Source organism: Neoarius graeffei, chromosome 6 (assembly GCF_027579695.1).
Source record: "Neoarius graeffei isolate fNeoGra1 chromosome 6, fNeoGra1.pri, whole genome shotgun sequence".
Classification (NCBI taxonomy): domain Eukaryota; kingdom Metazoa; phylum Chordata; class Actinopteri; order Siluriformes; family Ariidae; genus Neoarius; species Neoarius graeffei.
The window spans coordinates 61495389-61518157 of NC_083574.1; the positions used below are offsets into that span (position 1 = coordinate 61495389).

Consider the following 22769-nt stretch of genomic DNA (forward strand, 5'->3'; position numbering starts at 1 on the left):
GGAGGAAGCTGTCCAAAGCCAGCTGGCCTGGCTTTGACAAAAGCAAGAGGAAAAGTGAGGGGGGAAAAAAACAGGAAAAAAGGTACAAAAAAGAAGAGCGAAAGAAAGTAGTAAGGTTGTAGAAAGTTTCTGGGTGTTAAAAGGAAGTGTGGCCTAGCTGAAGTGAAGACAGACCCACGTGGAGAAGGCCTTTACAGCAGGTTCTGTGACGGCAGCTGCAGCAGCACAGTACATACAGGTGAGATATGACATGGGGTTTGGGAGCAAAGTACACTTAAACGAAATTAATTACTTGCATGACCTCAGTGACCCATGCAATGATGCAAGTTATAGTGTAATAGAAACTAGTATGCAGATTTGCAATGTACACATTAAAAGCTTTATCCCAAATGCTGCATATGAGAGTTCTTATTACAATTCATTCTAACAAGTAATGGGTGTTACGAAAACCTGAAACGACATGTCATTTGCCAAGGTCTATGTCGATGCTGCCTCACGAAGAATACTGCTAAGAAATAAATGTCTTAACTTTGTGCTACTGAAGCCTATTCACTCGACAAATTACATCCATTTAGCTAATTGCCAAAGAATGATAAAGGGGACAGAGGCGTTCAACAACACGACCTTAACAAAATAGCTATCAAAATGATCGTGTGTTTGAATTTTCAAAATGCCTACAAATGTCTCTGGTCTGATTTCTGCATGTAATATAAACTTTTGCATTCACAGGAGTCATGAAATAAAAGTATAACCTCATGAAGGCTTTTGTGGTGCACGAGTAATACATAAAACATGTCCTGCTTTGCTCGCACTAATCTCACAACCACAGGTGGCTGGGGTTTAGTGTAGGCAGCGAAGTCTCTGGTGCCAAGAAGTGTGGTGTATATGTGCCCAACCCTTCATGGCATTTCATTTACAGGCAGCAACAGCTTGGAAAAGGCTGAAAGAAGGAAATAGATGGAGAAGAATAAACTCACATAAAGTGTATAAGGGAAAATATCATCCGTACTCTCATCAGAGGAAACACGGGGCATCCTGTGCAAAGACATCCTACAATTAATATGACAATTCATATACGTGTTTAATGGCTGTATTTGCATCATTATGTTGAATCTGCCTTGAGGGTTGGTCTGTGAATCGGTGTACTTTGATACGCTCCCAAAGCAGAGGTTAAATGTGAGTGTATTAATGTGTATTGTGGGTATAACAAACAATAACAGCAGAACTGAAAGTGATCTTTATCTTCTGATGAGTTGTACTGATGGTTTGCTTTCACACACCTATTTATATCAAGTCTTTAAATATAGCATGAAGGGAAAGTCTCATTCTCATCTCATTATCTGTAGCCGCTTTATCCCTCTACAGGGTCGCAGGCAAGCTGGAGCCTATCCCAGCTGACTACGGGCGAAAGGCGGGGTACACCCTGGACAAGTCGCCAGGTCATCACAGGGCTGACACATAGACACAGACAACCATTCACACTCACATTCACACCTACGGTCAATTTAGAGTCACCAGTTAACCTAACCTGCATGTCTTTGGACTGTGGGGGAAACCGGAGCACCCGGAGGAAACCCACGCGGACACGGGGAGAACATGCAAACTCCGCACAGAAAGGCCCTCGCCGGCCACGGGGCTCGAACCCGGACCTTCTTGCTGTGAGGCGACAGCGCTAACCACTACACCACCGTGCCGCCCATGAAGGGAAAGTCTAAAAATAAAAACTTGATTATTTTGTTCATTAAAATAGTTACATTATATAAACATTATATTATAGATATATTATATACAGTACCAGTCAAAAGTTTGAACACATGTTTGAAGTGAACATCACCTGAAGCTCTTGATTTGTATCTGCATGATTTTATGCATTGTGTTGCTGTCAAGTGATTGGTTGATTGATTCGATAACTCCATAAAACAGCAGGTGTTATTTACCAGCTGGGAGGTCCGTATCGTGAAATACCGTGACCGAGGTCTTGAAAGTACTGAGCGAGGCCCTCTGGGCCGAGGTCACGGTATTTCACCATACGGACCGACCTTAAGCTGGTAAATAATATATTTATTTTTTTCTTTCCCAAATTCTAACAGAAAACGAGAGCGCCCGAAAGGGAAAACCGAGCCAAGGCGAGCCGCCATTCTGAATCCACAGTCACGGCTGTAATTCAAATGGCTTCCTCCTCGGTATACAAGTGCACTTCCATGGCAGGAAAAAAACTACATTTTGCCGCTTATGTCGTCCCCATTTATACAAAATTGAGTCATTCAGGATTCAGCCATGTTTTTGCTCGGCGTTAGCAACAGTTACAGGTTTTTAGCTTTCTCCTGAAATGTTTTCTTTTATTTCTTCTTCCTCAGGGTAGTAAAACTCGCTTTCACTGTGAACACTGTCGTTATCGCTATCCATGCTGTAAAATTAATGCTATTCTCCTGAGAAATGCTGGCCAAAATTTATAAGATTTTTGATGAAAATCTTATAAATAAATCTTATAAAAAAGATAAATGTTGACAAAAATTGCTACTATGTTTGTTGTTGTGAATGAGTGAGTCACCAGAGGTCCGTAACTGGGGTCCGTAACTGGGGTCCGTATCGTAGGATACGGACTCGCTCACCAGCCAATCAGAGTGCAGGATTTAATGGAAACCGGACAGCGAAAAAACAAACAAACAAACAAACAAATAAACAAACAAACATATATATGTGTGTGTGTGTGTGTGTGTGTGTGTGTGTGTGTGTGTGTGTGTGTGTGTGAACAAAGTAAAAGCTTTTTCACTTTGATCCCACTTTTTTGGATCACCAAATGTCTCATAATTTTGACTCAATTGCATTAACTTAAATTTTATACATATATATGTATATATTTAGGTTAATGCACTTAATAAACGAAAAGTTGGTTCAGCTAAAATATACCCCTAGTTTATCACTTAAAAGATCTAGCAACATCGACTTTTTATTACCTGACCTGGGATGGAGTCCACCGGGGGGGGGATTGTTTTTGGGTGGGTTTCTTTGTTTTTTTGCTAATGATATTACAGGAAAATGGCTGGATCAACCTTCATGAAACTTTCAGGATAGATGGGCATTGGTCTCAAATAGAACCTCCAACATTTTGGGGGTCATCCGGTCAAGGTCACCCAAAAGGTCAAAATCGTTTTTGTTGTGTCTCCTGCCTCATATTTTTTGTTGTGTCTCCTGCCTCATATACATTGTTTTTGGGTGGGTTTCTTTGTTTTTTTTGCTAACGATATTACAGGAAAATGGCTGGATCAACCTTCATGAAACTTTCAGGATAGATGGGCATTGGTCTCAAATAGAACCTCCAACATTTTGGGGGTCATCCGGTCAAGGTCACCCAAAAGGTCAAAATCGTTTTTGTTGTGTCTCCTGCCTCATATACAGTCGCTAGTCACTACGTCATTGTGCTGTAAGAATGTAAGTGTAACAATAGCGCACTGCGCATGCACATACATGTGTTCTGATTAAAATGGCCGGTGAGTGTATACAATTCGGTTCACCATTCGAAATAAATGGATGAAAGAAATCGCTTTCAGACATGTTTATGCTTATTACAGAGGAAAAGTGTGTTCCACTGAGCTCTAGCGCTGGGCCATTACTGGGAAATAAGAGTTTTGGTCATGGCGACAGCGTGTGTATGTCAGCCTCGGTTCAGAAGTTTCAGTTTTGAAAACTGTAAGAGGTAAGAGTATAATAATATAAAGTACAGACACGGTATATTTTACTTCTGTGATTTTTAAATTGTTCATTTTTGTATTGCGCTTCACTGTGGCCACTACCTCATAGAGTAAACATACAGGGGGCTGCAAAAGTAGGTATACAGTAAGGATTATTCCAGTATTACCAGTATTATAATAGTGGTGCTAGGTTTCATTTAATACTAGAATTCATTAAAAGATAGGGTTTTCGCATGCAAGCCACGTTCTGTTGATGCCATGATTCAGTTCATACGGGAGGCTTGCCAGGAAATTGATGCTGATAAAGACCTTTGTGCCAGAGTGTGCATGGGTGTCCACACTCGACTAGTGGAGTGTGTGAATGCTGGGGGCAAACAGCTTGAACATTTGAGGGATTAATATGTTTATTATTGATATGTTATTATTGATCCATCCATCCATTATCTGTAGCCGCTTATCCTGTACAGGGTCGCAGGCAAGCTGGAGCCTATCCCAGCTGACTATGGGCGAGAGGCGGGGTACACCCTGGACAAGTCGCCAGGTCATCACAGGGCTGACACAGAGACACAAACAACCATTCACACTCACATTCACACCTACGGTCAATTTAGAGTCACCAGTTAAGCTAACCTGTGTGTCTTTGGACTGTGGGGGAAACCAGAGCACCCGGAGGAAACCCACACAGACACGGGGAGAACATGCAAACTCCACACAGAAAGGCGAGCCATTCCACCGAATCAGTGCCATTTCTGTCCCTAGAAAATTATATGTATAAATGCACATAAAAATGTACTTTAAAAAACATTTCCTTATTATGCAGAATGTCCTGCACATTGATCTGATTTCAAATTTAAGATATATAATTGTAAGGATTAATAAAAACTACCTAAAACACTGAAAAATAGCATGTGTTACCAGTCCCCGCACTCTAACTTTATACTTAACTATGAAATATTATGATTAAAATCCTTCAGAAACAGTATTTTTTTTGCACTGTTGTGTGACTCCATATCCTATCCATGGTTTAAATATATTTTTTTCATAAGAAATCCACAATATCTTAGTTAAAATACACATTTCAGTCGTGTCCCTGGGCTTTCACTCAGTCCTGTTACCCAAACATATTACTCCATCTGACAAATTTGGAACATTCCATAAACCACATGCTCAACAGGAAGTTACATCAATTGTGTCTTCAGAAGGCCATGGGAAGACCAAAAGTTAGTTCTCTCATTTATTTTTCTGTATATTTGATGATTTTTTAACTTTGACTGATAAGGTCAATGTCAACATCCTGTCCTGTTACTTAAATTATTTCTTAGATGATATTTGTTTATTTTTAAAATACAGATTTTTGGTAAATCACTAGAATGTGCTAAGCGTGGTCATTCTATTAGCGATGACGCCATGTGGCTTAATTCCATGTATTAGCTAATCCTAGGCTAAAAACTCAGTCCTGTTACTTTCAGTCCTGTTACTCATATAAAGAGTATGCAGCCATCTTTGACTTACAAACCTCATCTCATCTCATTATCTCTAGCCACTTTATCTTGCTCTACAGGGTCGCAGGCAAGCTGGAGCCTATCCCAGCTGACTACGGGCGAAAGGCAGGGTACACCCTGGACAAGTCGCCAGGTCATCACAGGGCTGACACATAGACGCAGACAACCATTCACACTCACATTCACACCTACGGTCAATTTAGAGTCACCAGTTAACCTAACCTGCATGTCTTTGGACTGTGGGGGAAACCCACGCGGACATGGGGAGAACATGCAAACTCCGCACAGAAGGGCCCTCGCCGGCCACGGGGCTCGAACCCGGACCTTCTTGCTGTGAGGCGACAGCGCTAACCACTACACCACCGTGCCGCCCCACTTACAAACCTTATAAAAAAATAAATAACGTAGCCTGAGGTTGACCAATACACATTTTGAATAGTTAAATATGTGTGTTATTATAATCAGTGTTGAAAAGATATAACAAATTAAGTTTAATTTGGGAGTGGTACAACAAGCAAACGGCACCCATTCGGTGGAATGTCCCAGGCCCTCGTCGGCCGCTGGGCTCGAACCCAGAACCTTCTTGCTGTGAGGCGACACAACACCTTTACTTGATTATATTCATTTATAATATGAATAATTCAATTATACTGAGCAATAAAAAAGGTCCATAACATAAATACAGAACTAGTAATAACAAAAATGAATGAATCAACCATCTTGTCAACCCTATATATAGTCTGGGTGTTACACAACCTCATGCAAAACAAATTTCATATGTTAATAACTGCAGGATGTGAAATCCAGAAGCGAAATTATCCTCATTCGGTCCTTGCTCCTTTAAATCCCGGTCAAAACAACTCGTGTTGTCCAGCACCACACCTCTTCCTCAACTCCTGTACACTTACACGTGACGTAAGCATACATCCAGCCTCCTTTCTCTGATTGGGCGCTGACAAACCGATTCCGAATCTTATTGGTCGATATGGATGTCAGTTTAGCAGAGCCGGTCCTATTGTTGCTGTTGTATTCTGTAAATGACGTCAATGGTATCTAAGGCTGCACAGACAATGAAATACAAATAACTGTGTACATTTTTTTTTGGGGGGGGGGGGGGGGCTCTTTTTAACCTGAGCATATAAGAAAAAAAAATTGTTATTTTGTGTCCGCCCAGTATTTTAAGCGCTTCCTGTACTTTGAGCTTTTTTTTTTTCCCCCACCATTATGGGTTCGACAGAGTTTTCTGGAGTTTTTTTTTTTCCTTCCAAATGCACATTGGTCCTTTTAGTGTCTAAAACAAGCTACTGTTCTGGAGCTAAAATGCGTTTTTTGTTTTGTTTTAAGCGACTCAATACGACATGATCCATAAGTTTCCATATCAAGTTGCTTATTGAGGCAGGAGAAGAAAGGGGTGGGGCTTCGTCTGATGGCGTCACATTAAGGAGGCGGGGCTTTGGTTTGACAAGAGCCTGCTTCTTCGGAGTTTGTTCGCGTCCCGAAAATAGAACGCAACCCTGCGTGTCAATGTGACTGAAAATACATTTACGGCGCTCCACGTCCCCGCGACTCACTGATACACCGTATCTATATCCAGCGAGGGAGTGCGGAGGGAAAAAAGGGTGAGTAGCAAAAAATAGCAACAATGTTCCTCAGTGAGTTGTTTTGTGTGTGAGAGAGAGAGAGAGAGCGCAAGAGGGAGTAGTGGAGTGCGTTTAGGGAGCTCGAACTCAACCCGTACGGTACGACAGGACAGTTTACGAGCTTTTCGTTCAGCACATTTTCTCTGTCATGAGCACAGGCTCGGTTTGAATGCGTTTGCTCCGTGTTTAGCAACTTTGCTGGAATTTTCTCCCGTCGGTATGATCTCCTGGAGCTGAGGCGGCGCGAGCGCTCGTGTTTGTTTGCTTTAATTTCACGTCAGAACACAGCTCGGGGGTTTACATTCTAGCTGTTTATGGAAATGAACCCTCAAAGTGAATTAGCCTTAATTATGTTATGATCAGAAACACTGGGTTGGAGAGATAGAGAGATAGAGATAGAGGTGTGATGAATAGAGCGGGATTCGCACCCTGACTTTTCTCCCTAATGGCGTAAACAAGACCAGAGCAGACCAGAGTGTGTCCTGCTTTTGGGAAGATAAGTTGAACTCCAGGAATCGATGCCACTGTGTGAAGTTCTGTTCCGTCAGGCTTTTTGCCCATAAAACAGCTGCCCTTCCTTCATCCTGTCCGACTGAGCGCACAGGACAGGCTGCGGGTTTACTGTGCGGCGTTTAAAGCGACAATCATTTCTAATTCGTGTTTGAATTTTATGTCAGACAGTAAACATACCTTCGGACCTTATTTAAAGTAATGCCTTTCGATTAAAGCGTTAGAAAAACTGCGATTAAAAAAAACATACTGACTAGAATCACGACGAACTGGGGATTAGTTTTTATACTTGTCTGGCTGGTGGTGTTGAGTTTAAATCCACAGTGTAGCACGAACAGTTACAGTACTGAATATCCAGCAGCAGTGTGGCACAAACTGTGCATGAACAGTGCAGAATATCCAGCAGAAGTGTAGCACGAACAGTTACAGTACTGGATATCCAGCAGAGGTGTAGCACAAACAGTTACAGTACTGAATATCCAGCAGAAGTGTAGCACGAACAGTTACAGTACTGGATATCCAGCAGAGGTGTAGCACAAACAGTTACAGTACTGAATATCCAGCAGAAGTGTAGCACGAACAGTTACAGTACTGGATATCCAGCAGAGGTGTAGCACAAACAGTTACAGTACTGGATATCCAGCAGAGGTGTAGCACGACAGTTACAGTACTGGATATCCAGCAGAGGTGTAGCACGACAGTTACAGTACTGGATATCCAGCAGCAGTGTGGGACAAACTGTGCATGAACAGTGCAGAATATCCAGCAGAGGTGTAGCACGAACAGTTACAGTACTGAATATCCAGCAGAGGTGTAGCACGAACAGTTACAGTACTGAATATCCAGCAGAGGTGTAGCACGAACAGTTACAGTACTGAATATCCAGCAGAGGTGTAGCACGACAGTTACAGTACTGAATATCCAGCAGAGGTGTAGCACGACAGTTACAGTACTGAATATCCAGCAGAAGTGTAGCACGAACAGTTACAGTACTGAATATCCAGCAGAGGTGTAGCACAAACAGTTACAGTACTGAATATCCAGCAGAGGTGTAGCACGACAGTTACAGTACTGGATATCCAGCAGAGGTGTAGCACGAACAGTTACAGTACTGAATATCCAGCAGAGGTGTAGCACGAACAGTTACAGTACTGGATATCCAGCAGCAGTGTGGGACAAACTGTGCATGAACAGTACTGAATATCCAGCAGAGGTGTAGCACGAACAGTTACAGTACTGAATATCCAGCAGAGGTGTAGCACGAACAGTTACAGTACTGAATATCCAGCAGAGGTGTAGCACGACAGTTACAGTACTGAATATCCAGCAGAGGTGTAGCACAAACAGTTACAGTACTGAATATCCAGCAGAAGTGTAGCACGAACAGTTACAGTACTGAATATTCAGCAGAGGTGTAGCACAAACAGTTACAGTACTGAATATCCAGCAGAGGTGTAGCACGACAGTTACAGTACTGGATATCCAGCAGAGGTGTAGCACGAACAGTTACAGTACTGAATATCCAGCAGAGGTGTAGCACGACAGTTACAGTACTGGATATCCAGCAGCAGTGTGGGACAAACTGTGCATGAACAGTGCAGAATATCCAGCAGAGGTGTAGCACGAACAGTTACAGTACTGAATATCCAGCAGAGGTGTAGCACGAACAGTTACAGTACTGAATATCCAGCAGAGGTGTAGCACGAACAGTTACAGTACTGAATATCCAGCAGAGGTGTAGCACGACAGTTACAGTACTGAATATCCAGCAGAGGTGTAGCACAAACAGTTACAGTACTGAATATCCAGCAGAAGTGTAGCACGAACAGTTACAGTACTGAATATCCAGCAGAGGTGTAGCACAAACAGTTACAGTACTGAATATCCAGCAGAGGTGTAGCACGACAGTTACAGTACTGAATATCCAGCAGAGGTGTAGCACGACAGTTACAGTACTGAATATCCAGCAGAGGTGTAGCACGACAGTTTGTGCCACATCTTTGTTGAATAAAAATAGTCTTATTTCAACTCAATTGTGATTAATCACTAACATGAAAATTTAAAATGTGTTGTTGAAAACCACCTGTAAAGTTAACCAAGAATGTTATTTAATCTGCAGGGATTGTAGTGAAAACAGTAAAGAGTAAAAGTTAGATTTCATGGGGTCCTTTAGAGGAGATTTCAATATATCGAGATATATATCGTATATCGTGAAACGGAGAAAATGTATCAGGATATTCATTTTTTCCCATATCGCACAGCCCTACTCTATATACATAATACTTAATCTGTTTTCATAAATAAAGTGTTTTACTAATCACATGGAATCAAAGTGTAATTGAAGGCTCACAGGCCGAAGGTGTTAAACCCTGTCTGCATGGGATGAACGCATTAATTACAAGCCTACTGACCTTTATTTGTGATAGCATGCATATTGTTCATGCTTGCATTTTAATACTCTGACCATCCTTAATTGAAAAGGTCTTGCCATCCATTACACCTTTCCAATGAACCTCAGCAGTCTTAAAGTATTTTAGCTCTTGTATGCATGTCCATCATTACATAAAAGCTCCCTCTTAATCTAAAGAAATAACCGAAGTCCAGTGTATTATTATTATTGTATTATTATTTTTTATTGCTATAAACATAAGTTCATAAACATGAAAGTATGCACATAACTTTCATTTCACAGAAAAGCAAATCATATTGCAAGGTTATTTATATGACATCTTTGAGTTGTTTTCTTATGTACCTGCCTATATTTCAGGTTAATGAGATGGAAAGCTGTGATTTACTGCATATTTTAATTTACATAAGAGCCTAATCTAGAGCAGGTGTAAATGTTTTTCATGCTCATGTTTAAAAAATGAGTTTGTCTGTAAATTCTGAAGAAGGATATGATATTTTGTGGGAAGGAAATGACATAGATGCATAGATACCTGCATTAACCAATACTTTATGCACTTTTGAGAATTCATGTACTGACCTGTAACATCTCTCTCTCTCTCTCTCTCTCTCACACACACACACACACACACACACACTGCACATTTACACAAAGAGGCAAGCATGAACATTCAGAGATAGGTGATCCATTTCCGAACTCCATCCCCAACCAGTTACGCTAAAAAGCATGCTGATGACCTCGACATTCAAAGGAAGGCATAGAACAAAATTTTTACAGTGTCTTGCAAAAGTATTCATCCCCCTTGGTGTTTGTCCTGTTTTGTCGCATTACAAGCTGGAATCAAAATGGATTTTGGAGGGTTAGCACCATTTGATTTACACAACACTTTAAAGGTGCAAATAGTTGTTTTATTGTGACACAAACAATCATTAAGATGAAAACAATGGAAATCTGGAGAGTGCATAGGTATCACACACCCCCTCCCCCCCCCCCCCCCCAAAAAAAAAAAAAAAACATAGTCAATACTTTGTAGAGCCACCTTTTGCTGCAATTACAGCTGCAAGTCTCTTGGGGTATGTCTCTATTAGCTTAGCACAGCTAGCCACTGGGATTTTTGCCCATTCCTCAAGGCAAAACTGCTCCAACTCCTTCAAGTTAGATGGGTTGTGTTGGTGTAGAGCAATCTTCAAGTTATGGCTTTGATTAGGCCATTCCAAGATATTTAAATGTTTTCCTTTAAACCACTCCAGTGTAGCTTTCATAGTATGGTTAGGGTCATTGTTCTGCTGGAACGTGAACCTTCGTCTCAGTCTCAAACCTCTGGCCGACTCAAACAGGTTTTCCTCCAGAATTGCCCTGTATTTAGTGCCATCCATCTTTCCTTCAGTCCTGACCAGCTTTCTTGTCCCTGCAGATGAAAAACATCCCCACAGCATGATGCTGCCACCACCATGCTTCACTGTAGGAACGGTGTTCTCAGGGTGTTGGGTTTGTGCCACACATGGCATTTCCCATGATGGCCGAAAAGATGTATTTTAGTCTCATTTTGACCAGAGAATCTTCTTCCATGTGTTTGGGGAGTCTGCCACTTGCTGCTGGGCAAACTCCAAACGTGTTTTTTTCAGCAATGGCTTTTTTCTGGCCACTCTTCCATAAAGCCCCACTCTGTGGAGTGTACGGCTTAAAGTGGTCCTATGGACAGATACTCCCATCTCCGCTGTGGATCTTTGCAGCTCCTTCAGTGTTATCTTTGGTGTCTTTGTTGCATCTCTGATTAACGCCCTCCTTGCCCGGTCTGTGAGTTTTGGTGGGTGGCCTTCTCTTGTCAGGTTTGTAGTGGTGACATATTCTTTCCATTTTGCTATAATGGATTTAATGGCGCTCCCTGGGATATTCAAAGTTTGGGATATTTATAATAACCCAACCCTGATCTATACTTCTCCACAACTTTGTCTCTGACCTGTTTGGAGGCTCCTTGGTTTTCATGTTGCTTGCTTAGTAGTGTTGCAGAGTCAGGGTCCTTCCAGAACAGGTTGATTTATACAGACATCATGTGGCAGATCATGTGACACTTTGATTGCACACAGATGGATCTTAATCAACTAATTATGTGACTTATGAAGTGAATTGATTGGAGCAGCTCTTATTTAGTGGTTTCCTACAAAAGGGGGTGAATACCTATGCACACTCCAGATTTCTGTTTTTTCATCTTAATTATTGTTTGTGTCACAATAAAACAATTTTCACCTTTAAAGTTATAGGCATGTTGTGTAAATCAATTTCAATTCCAGCTTGTAATGTGATAAAACAGTACAAACACCAAGGGGGGTGAATACATTTGCAAGACACTGTACCGTACACTCCGGTTTGCCTACATATTAGTGTCTAAGGTGTGTTCATGTCTCTTTTGTTAGTAACAAAACTTATCTAAAATTTTATGCTGTGGGATGAAAAACAGAAGATCTCACCTCTTTGCAGCCAGAGAGAACGTGAAAGATAGATGAGCTATGCTTTTACAGATAAATATTTCTCTATCAACATTTTAAACATGATCTCTTGGTGTACCTGATTTGTGTTCATGACAACCAAGCTCTGTTGCAACCAACCCCATTCTCCAATACATTTGGCCAATGATTCTACCATTGAAATATCTGGTAAAATGATTTAATCCATCCATTATTTATACCGCTTAAACATCAGGGTCCCAGGGAAGCTGGAGCTATTCCCAGCTGACTTCGGGCGAGAGGTGGGGTACACCCCAGGCAAGTCGCCAATCTGTCGCAGGCCTAACACTCACATGAACAATCATTCACACTCACATTCACTACTGGCAATTTAGAGCAGCCAGTTGACCTATTCAACATGTCTTTGGACTTTTGGAGGAAACCGGAGCATGCAGAGGAAACCCACGGGCTCACATATCATACTGTTAACATCAATATTATAAATGAGTTATAATAGAGAACAGCTGATCTATCCATCCATCCATCGTCCATAACTGCTTATCCTGTGCAGGGTCACGGGCAAGCTTGAGCCTATCCCAGCTGACTATGGGCGAGAGGCGGGGTACACCCTGGACAAGTTGCCAGGTCATTACAGGGCTGACACATAGAGACACACAACCATTCATACTCACATTCACACCTACGGTCAATTTAGAGCCACCAATTGGCCGAACCTGCATGTCTTTGGACTGTCGGGGAAACTGGAGCACCCGGAGGAAACCCACACGGACACGGGGAGAACATGCAGACTCCACACAGAAAGGCCCTCGCCGGCCACGGGGCTCGAACCCAGGACCTTCTTGCTGTGAGGCAACAGTGCTAACCACTACACCACCGTACCACCCACAGCTGATATATCATTACAAAGAAGTCAAACTTCACTTGTTTTTGTTCAATGAGTTCCCAACATGGTAAAATATCTTTGATTTAGGTTTGTTGCTCTCTGCCATTTCAATCTTTGTTTATCAGAGTAATTCTGCTAATGCTACCTGACAACAGCATGTCAGGGTGAATTATTCCGCAACCATTTAGCTAGATTAATGACATTATGGACAAAATGAAAAATGGGAAAGAGGAGTTTCATTTCTGACCTTGCTCAATTTTTAATGAACTTGTTACAAGTTCATGCAGAATGGCTGGCTCGTCTTTATAAATGGCATTATACAGTAGCTTCACCAAATGGCGACATAATTACAGAGCCTGTACCAATTTTGGAAGTGACACCAGACAGGGGCAAAATACAATAGAAAAATAGGAGTGTATGGAGATGGAGACGGCACTAATCCATGTTCATGAGAGTTAAGAATAGAACATAACATGGAAATGGTTCAAAGTCGAAACACTAGGTATTATTATCCCATGGAATCTCGCTTTAAAAAAAAAAAAAATTTCTGATTGTGTCCTGCTGCACACGGTTTTGAGAACAATAAGACATTATTTCCTAAAATATGAAATGTTGAAGAAAAAGCATTGTTAGAACCAACATAATGGAAGTGGAGTAACGAAAAAACCTGATGCCTGCTTTTGAAGTAGATGAGAAAAAAGTAGAACCAGTCTGAAAATTTAAGTTGTTTAGATCCTCTATCTGCGCATGAATATGTGACAGTGGTGGGGGGCTGTGCGATAAGTTGGCATGGCATACTCAGTGTTAATTACAGGCAGTAATGAGAGAGCTGAACCAGACTGCAAGACACAGGATATTTTTAGAGAGCCTACAGTTATCTAATGCACAGCCAGCATCTGCACTGACACAGAGTGCCGTGCCTTAACATCAGATTCAGTTTTTTTTTTTTTGCTCGGCTTCATATCTTCACCTGTGGTTACGCTGGCATGCCGGGTGTGGTGAAGTGATAATTTATTCTCAAATTGCTGATCACTGACAAATTCAAGACTGTCTGCTTAGTTGATAGATTCTTCAGTTCATCTGCCCATGCTGTTTAATAGATTAGTGAACTCTTAAGAAATCATGTGTCTCTCCCCACCCCCCATTTTAAGCTTTAAACCAGTCTCTGTTTACTGGCAGTGAATAATACAACCCCGATTCCAAAAAAGTTGGGACAAAGTACAAATTGTAAATAAAAACGCAATGCAATAATTTACAAATATCAAAAACTGATATTGTATTCACAATAGAACATAGACAACATATCAAATGTCGAAAGTGAGACATTTTGAAATTTCATGCCAAATATTGGCTCATTGGAAATTTCATGACAGCAACACATCTCAAAAAAATTGGGACAGGGGCAATAAGAGGCTGGAAAAGTTAAAGGTACAAAAAAGGAACAGCTGGAGGACCAAATTGCAACTCATTAGGTCAATTGGCAATAGGTCATTAACATGACTGGGTATAAAAAGAGCATCTTGGAGTGGCAGCGGCTCTCAGAAGTAAAGATGGGAAGAGGATCACCAATCCCCCTAATTCTGCACCGACAAATAGTGGAGCAATATCAGAAAGGAGTTCGATAGTGTAAAATTGCAAAGAGTTTGAACATATCATCACCTACAGTGCATAATATCATCAAAAGATTCAGAGAATCTGGAAGAATCTCTGTGCGTAAGGGTCAAGGCCGGAAAACCATACTGGGTGCCCGTGATCTTCGGGCCCTTAGACGGCACTGCATCGCATACAGGCATGCTTCTGTATTGGAAATCACAAAATGGGCTCAGGAATATTTCCAGAGAACATTATCTGTGAACACAATTCACCGTGCCATCCGCCGTTGCCAGCTAAAACTCTATAGTTCAAAGAAGAAGCCATATCTAAACATGATCCAGAAGCGCAGACGTCTTCTCTGGGCCAAGGCTCATTTAAAATGGACTGTGGCAAAGTGGAAAACTGTTCTGTGGTCAGACGAATCAAAATTTGAAGTTCTTTATGGAAATCAGGGACGCCGTGTCATTCGGACTAAAGAGGAGAAGGACGACCCAAGTTGTTATCAGCGCTCAGTTCAGAGGCCTGCATCTCTGATGGTATGGGGTTGCATTAGCGCGTGTGGCATGGGCAGCTTACACATCTGGAAAGACACCATCAATGCTGAAAGGTATATCCAGGTTCTAGAGCAACGACGTCTCTTTCAGGGAAGACCTTGCATTTTCCAACATGACAATGCCAAACCACATACTGCATCAATTACAGCATCATGGCTGCGTAGACGAAGGGTCCGGGTACTGAACTGGCCAGCCTGCAGTCCAGATCTTTCACCCATAGAAAACATTTGGCGCATCATAAAACGGAAGATACGACAAAAAAGACCTAAGATAGTTGAGCAACTAGAATCCTACATTAGACAAGAATGGGTTAACATTCCTATCCCTAAACTTGAGCAACTTGTCTCCTCAGTCCCCAGACGTTTACAGACTGTTGTAAAGAGAAAAGGGGATGTCTCACAGTGGTAAACATGACCTTGTCCCAACTTTTTTGAGATGTGTTGTCGTCATGAAATTTAAAATCACCTAATTTTTCTCTTTAAATGATGCATTTTCTCAGTTTAAACATTTGATATGTCATCTATGTTCTATTCTGAATAAAATATGGAATTTTGAAACTTCCACATCATTGCATTCCATTTTTATTTACAATTTGTACTTTGTCCCAACTTTTTGGGAATCGGGGTTGTACATGAATGAATTCTGTTCAGGTGCAAAATTTGTTAAAATTAGGGTTTGATGGACAAGTTTTCCAGTGAAACAAGGCAGAAGGCAGCTCTCAGCTAAAACAGATTGAAACCATGTTGGCCCATAAAAGACATTTTGGGATTTAGGGTTGGTGCCTCTAATTAGGAAAAAGATAATGATGCATGATGCAAGACAGTGAAGCTAAAATCGCGACCTTCAATTTCTGTGTGACTGTTATGGACTCTGTCGTTCAAAAAGGGAAGGACAAAATCATACAGTTATCTTTTCGAGTTTAGACAGTGAATAATCTTGAACTATGGAGTTTGTTGTGAAAGGACCATCTCTTTTTAATTGGTGCCAAAGTAGCTGTGTACTCTGAAGCTATTTGTGGTGTGATACAAGCTTTTAAATGTCAGCCGTCTCCGATCAGATCATGCAGGGGAAAAAAAAAAGTGTAGTTGGTCGGATCTCTTTCACCTAAGACTGTTATTGAATATATTAGATAATAATAAAGCAGTTATAGCTACTAATTGATTTTTTTCTTTCCTGTTTTGAATATATAGCTGAAGCTGAAATAATGTGATCATAAATTTAAAAAAATAAATAAAATATACTAAAGGAACTTGTTGATTTTGATTACAAAATCATGAAACTAATCTCTTTTAGCCAGAGACACGTGCAATCAAGAATCTGTCCTTCTCATGGTAAAAGTCACAAACTTCCATTTTTGTCAATTTTTCTCACTTATATTAATAATCAAAACAAAAAAGCACCCAACACCCTTTGTGTGTGCCAGCTGCGGCTGGTCACAAGTGCTCCCCAGAGCCAAATCACACACACACACACACACACACACACACACACACACACACACACACACACACACGTGTGTGTCCATCTGGGATCCTAGCCTTCAAACTGCTGTGACTGAGCTCCCTCCCGGCAGAAAGACCAGGGGACGAGGGGAGACAGAGTGCGTAAAGCAAAGCCTCACAGTGGTGAGGAGGAAGCTGTCCAAAGCCAGCTGGCCTGGCTTTGACAAAAGCAAGAGGAAAAGTGAGGGGGGAAAAAAACAGGAAAAAAGGTACAAAAAAGAAGAGCGAAAGAAAGTAGTAAGGTTGTAGAAAGTTTCTGGGTGTTAAAAGGAAGTGTGGCCTAGCTGAAGTGAAGACAGACCCACGTGGAGAAGGCCTTTACAGCAGGTTCTGTGACGGCAGCTGCAGCAGCACAGTACATACAGGTGAGATATGACATGGGGTTTGGGAGCAAAGTACACTTAAACGAAATTAATTACTTGCATGACCTCAGTGACCCATGCAATGATGCAAGTTATAGTGTAATAGAAACTAGTATGCAGATTTGCAATGTACACATTAAAAGCTTTATCCCAAATGCTGCATATGAGAGTTCTTATTACAATTCATTCTAACAAGTAATGGGTGTTACGAAAACCTGAAACGACATGTCATTTGCCAAGGTCTATGTCGATGCTGCCTCACGAAGAATACTGCTAAGAAATAAATGTCTTAACTTTGTGCTACTGAAGCCTATTCACTCGACAAATTACATCCATTTAGCTAATTGCCAAAGAATGATAAAGGGGACAGAGGCGTTCAACAACACGACCTTAACAAAATAGCTATCAAAATGATCGTGTGTTTGAATTTTCAAAATGCCTACAAATGTCTCTGGTCTGATTTCTGCATGTAATATAAACTTTTGCATTCACAGGAGTCATGAAATAAAAGTATAACCTCATGAAGGCTTTTGTGGTGCACGAGTAATACATAAAACATGTCCTGCTTTGCTCGCACTAATCTCACAACCACAGGTGGCTGGGGTTTAGTGTAGGCAGCGAAGTCTCTGGTGCCAAGAAGTGTGGTGTATATGTGCCCAACCCTTCATGGCATTTCATTTACAGGCAGCAACAGCTTGGAAAAGGCTGAAAGAAGGAAATAGATGGAGAAGAATAAACTCACATAAAGTGTATAAGGGAAAATATCATCCGTACTCTCATCAGAGGAAACACGGGGCATCCTGTGCAAAGACATCCTACAATTAATATGACAATTCATATACGTGTTTAATGGCTGTATTTGCATCATTATGTTGAATCTGCCTTGAGGGTTGGTCTGTGAATCGGTGTACTTTGATACGCTCCCAAAGCAGAGGTTAAATGTGAGTGTATTAATGTGTATTGTGGGTATAACAAACAATAACAGCAGAACTGAAAGTGATCTTTATCTTCTGATGAGTTGTACTGATGGTTTGCTTTCACACACCTATTTATATCAAGTCTTTAAATATAGCATGAAGGGAAAGTCTCATTCTCATCTCATTATCTGTAGCCGCTTTATCCCTCTACAGGGTCGCAGGCAAGCTGGAGCCTATCCCAGCTGACTACGGGCGAAAGGCGGGGTACACCCTGGACAAGTCGCCAGGTCATCACAGGGCTGACACATAGACACAGACAACCATTCACACTCACATTCACACCTACGGTCAATTTAGAGTCACCAGTTAACCTAACCTGCATGTCTTTGGACTGTGGGGGAAACCGGAGCACCCGGAGGAAACCCACGCGGACACGGGGAGAACATGCAAACTCCGCACAGAAAGGCCCTCGCCGGCCACGGGGCTCGAACCCGGACCTTCTTGCTGTGAGGCGACAGCGCTAACCACTACACCACCGTGCCGCCCATGAAGGGAAAGTCTAAAAATAAAAACTTGATTATTTTGTTCATTAAAATAGTTACATTATATAAACATTATATTATAGATATATTATATACAGTACCAGTCAAAAGTTTGAACACATGTTTGAAGTGAACATCACCTGAAGCTCTTGATTTGTATCTGCATGATTTTATGCATTGTGTTGCTGTCAAGTGATTGGTTGATTGATTCGATAACTCCATAAAACAGCAGGTGTTATTTACCAGCTGGGAGGTCCGTATCGTGAAATACCGTGACCGAGGTCTTGAAAGTACTGAGCGAGGCCCTCTGGGCCGAGGTCACGGTATTTCACCATACGGACCGACCTTAAGCTGGTAAATAATATATTTATTTTTTTCTTTCCCAAATTCTAACAGAAAACGAGAGCGCCCGAAAGGGAAAACCGAGCCAAGGCGAGCCGCCATTCTGAATCCACAGTCACGGCTGTAATTCAAATGGCTTCCTCCTCGGTATACAAGTGCACTTCCATGGCAGGAAAAAAACTACATTTTGCCGCTTATGTCGTCCCCATTTATACAAAATTGAGTCATTCAGGATTCAGCCATGTTTTTGCTCGGCGTTAGCAACAGTTACAGGTTTTTAGCTTTCTCCTGAAATGTTTTCTTTTATTTCTTCTTCCTCAGGGTAGTAAAACTCGCTTTCACTGTGAACACTGTCGTTATCGCTATCCATGCTGTAAAATTAATGCTATTCTCCTGAGAAATGCTGGCCAAAATTTATAAGATTTTTGATGAAAATCTTATAAATAAATCTTATAAAAAAGATAAATGTTGACAAAAATTGCTACTATGTTTGTTGTTGTGAATGAGTGAGTCACCAGAGGTCCGTAACTGGGGTCCGTAACTGGGGTCCGTATCGTAGGATACGGACTCGCTCACCAGCCAATCAGAGTGCAGGATTTAATGGAAACCGGACAGCGAAAAAACAAACAAACAAACAAACAAACAAATAAACAAACAAACATATATATATATGTGTGTGTGTGTGTGTGTGTGTGTGTGTGTGTGTGTGTGTGTGTGTGTGTGAACAAAGTAAAAGCTTTTTCACTTTGATCCCACTTTTTTGGATCACCAAATGTCTCATAATTTTGACTCAATTGCATTAACTTAAATTTTATACATATATATGTATATATTTAGGTTAATGCACTTAATAAACGAAAAGTTGGTTCAGCTAAAATATACCCCTAGTTTATCACTTAAAAGATCTAGCAACATCGACTTTTTATTACCTGACCTGGGACGGAGTCCACCGGGGGGGGGATTGTTTTTGGGTGGGTTTCTTTGTTTTTTTGCTAATGATATTACAGGAAAATGGCTGGATCAACCTTCATGAAACTTTCAGGATAGATGGGCATTGGTCTCAAATAGAACCTCCAACATTTTGGGGGTCATCCGGTCAAGGTCACCCAAAAGGTCAAAATCGTTTTTGTTGTGTCTCCTGCCTCATATTTTTTGTTGTGTCTCCTGCCTCATATACATTGTTTTTGGGTGGGTTTCTTTGTTTTTTTTGCTAACGATATTACAGGAAAATGGCTGGATCAACCTTCATGAAACTTTCAGGATAGATGGGCATTGGTCTCAAATAGAACCTCCAACATTTTGGGGGTCATCCGGTCAAGGTCACCCAAAAGGTCAAAATCGTTTTTGTTGTGTCTCCTGCCTCATATACAGTCGCTAGTCACTACGTCATTGTGCTGTAAGAATGTAAGTGTAACAATAGCGCACTGCGCATGCACATACATGTGTTCTGATTAAAATGGCCGGTGAGTGTATACAATTCGGTTCACCATTCGAAATAAATGGATGAAAGAAATCGCTTTCAGACATGTTTATGCTTATTACAGAGGAAAAGTGTGTTCCACTGAGCTCTAGCGCTGGGCCATTACTGGGAAATAAGAGTTTTGGTCATGGCGACAGCGTGTGTATGTCAGCCTCGGTTCAGAAGTTTCAGTTTTGAAAACTGTAAGAGGTAAGAGTATAATAATATAAAGTACAGACACGGTATATTTTACTTCTGTGATTTTTAAATTGTTCATTTTTGTATTGCGCTTCACTGTGGCCACTACCTCATAGAGTAAACATACAGGGGGCTGCAAAAGTAGGTATACAGTAAGGATTATTCCAGTATTACCAGTATTATAATAGTGGTGCTAGGTTTCATTTAATACTAGAATTCATTAAAAGATAGGGTTTTCGCATGCAAGCCACGTTCTGTTGATGCCATGATTCAGTTCATACGGGAGGCTTGCCAGGAAATTGATGCTGATAAAGACCTTTGTGCCAGAGTGTGCATGGGTGTCCACACTCGACTAGTGGAGTGTGTGAATGCTGGGGGCAAACAGCTTGAACATTTGAGGGATTAATATGTTTATTATTGATATGTTATTATTGATCCATCCATCCATTATCTGTAGCCGCTTATCCTGTACAGGGTCGCAGGCAAGCTGGAGCCTATCCCAGCTGACTATGGGCGAGAGGCGGGGTACACCCTGGACAAGTCGCCAGGTCATCACAGGGCTGACACAGAGACACAAACAACCATTCACACTCACATTCACACCTACGGTCAATTTAGAGTCACCAGTTAAGCTAACCTGTGTGTCTTTGGACTGTGGGGGAAACCAGAGCACCCGGAGGAAACCCACACAGACACGGGGAGAACATGCAAACTCCACACAGAAAGGCGAGCCATTCCACCGAATCAGTGCCATTTCTGTCCCTAGAAAATTATATGTATAAATGCACATAAAAATGTACTTTAAAAAACATTTCCTTATTATGCAGAATGTCCTGCACATTGATCTGATTTCAAATTTAAGATATATAATTGTAAGGATTAATAAAAACTACCTAAAACACTGAAAAATAGCATGTGTTACCAGTCCCCGCACTCTAACTTTATACTTAACTATGAAATATTATGATTAAAATCCTTCAGAAACAGTATTTTTTTTGCACTGTTGTGTGACTCCATATCCTATCCATGGTTTAAATATATTTTTTTCATAAGAAATCCACAATATCTTAGTTAAAATACACATTTCAGTCGTGTCCCTGGGCTTTCACTCAGTCCTGTTACCCAAACATATTACTCCATCTGACAAATTTGGAACATTCCATAAACCACATGCTCAACAGGAAGTTACATCAATTGTGTCTTCAGAAGGCCATGGGAAGACCAAAAGTTAGTTCTCTCATTTATTTTTCTGTATATTTGATGATTTTTTAACTTTGACTGATAAGGTCAATGTCAACATCCTGTCCTGTTACTTAAATTATTTCTTAGATGATATTTGTTTATTTTTAAAATACAGATTTTTGGTAAATCACTAGAATGTGCTAAGCGTGGTCATTCTATTAGCGATGACGCCATGTGGCTTAATTCCATGTATTAGCTAATCCTAGGCTAAAAACTCAGTCCTGTTACTTTCAGTCCTGTTACTCATATAAAGAGTATGCAGCCATCTTTGACTTACAAACCTCATCTCATCTCATTATCTCTAGCCACTTTATCTTGCTCTACAGGGTCGCAGGCAAGCTGGAGCCTATCCCAGCTGACTACGGGCGAAAGGCAGGGTACACCCTGGACAAGTCGCCAGGTCATCACAGGGCTGACACATAGACGCAGACAACCATTCACACTCACATTCACACCTACGGTCAATTTAGAGTCACCAGTTAACCTAACCTGCATGTCTTTGGACTGTGGGGGAAACCCACGCGGACATGGGGAGAACATGCAAACTCCGCACAGAAGGGCCCTCGCCGGCCACGGGGCTCGAACCCGGACCTTCTTGCTGTGAGGCGACAGCGCTAACCACTACACCACCGTGCCGCCCCACTTACAAACCTTATAAAAAAATAAATAACGTAGCCTGAGGTTGACCAATACACATTTTGAATAGTTAAATATGTGTGTTATTATAATCAGTGTTGAAAAGATATAACAAATTAAGTTTAATTTGGGAGTGGTACAACAAGCAAACGGCACCCATTCGGTGGAATGTCCCAGGCCCTCGTCGGCCGCTGGGCTCGAACCCAGAACCTTCTTGCTGTGAGGCGACACAACACCTTTACTTGATTATATTCATTTATAATATGAATAATTCAATTATACTGAGCAATAAAAAAGGTCCATAACATAAATACAGAACTAGT

At 41.3% G+C, this 22769-nt stretch overlaps 1 protein-coding gene across 1 annotated transcript in view; it reads left to right on the plus strand.

The window, feature by feature from the left end:
• The first annotated feature begins 16556 nt into the window (after nucleotides 1-16556).
• Nucleotides 16557-22769, plus strand: part of mef2aa (myocyte enhancer factor 2aa) — a 221383-nt gene continuing 215170 nt past the window's right edge. Inside the window, exon 1 of the mRNA XM_060923983.1 lies at nucleotides 16557-17113. The gene's annotated coding sequence lies outside the window, so the exon portion shown is untranslated. The remainder of the gene's footprint in view (nucleotides 17114-22769) is intronic.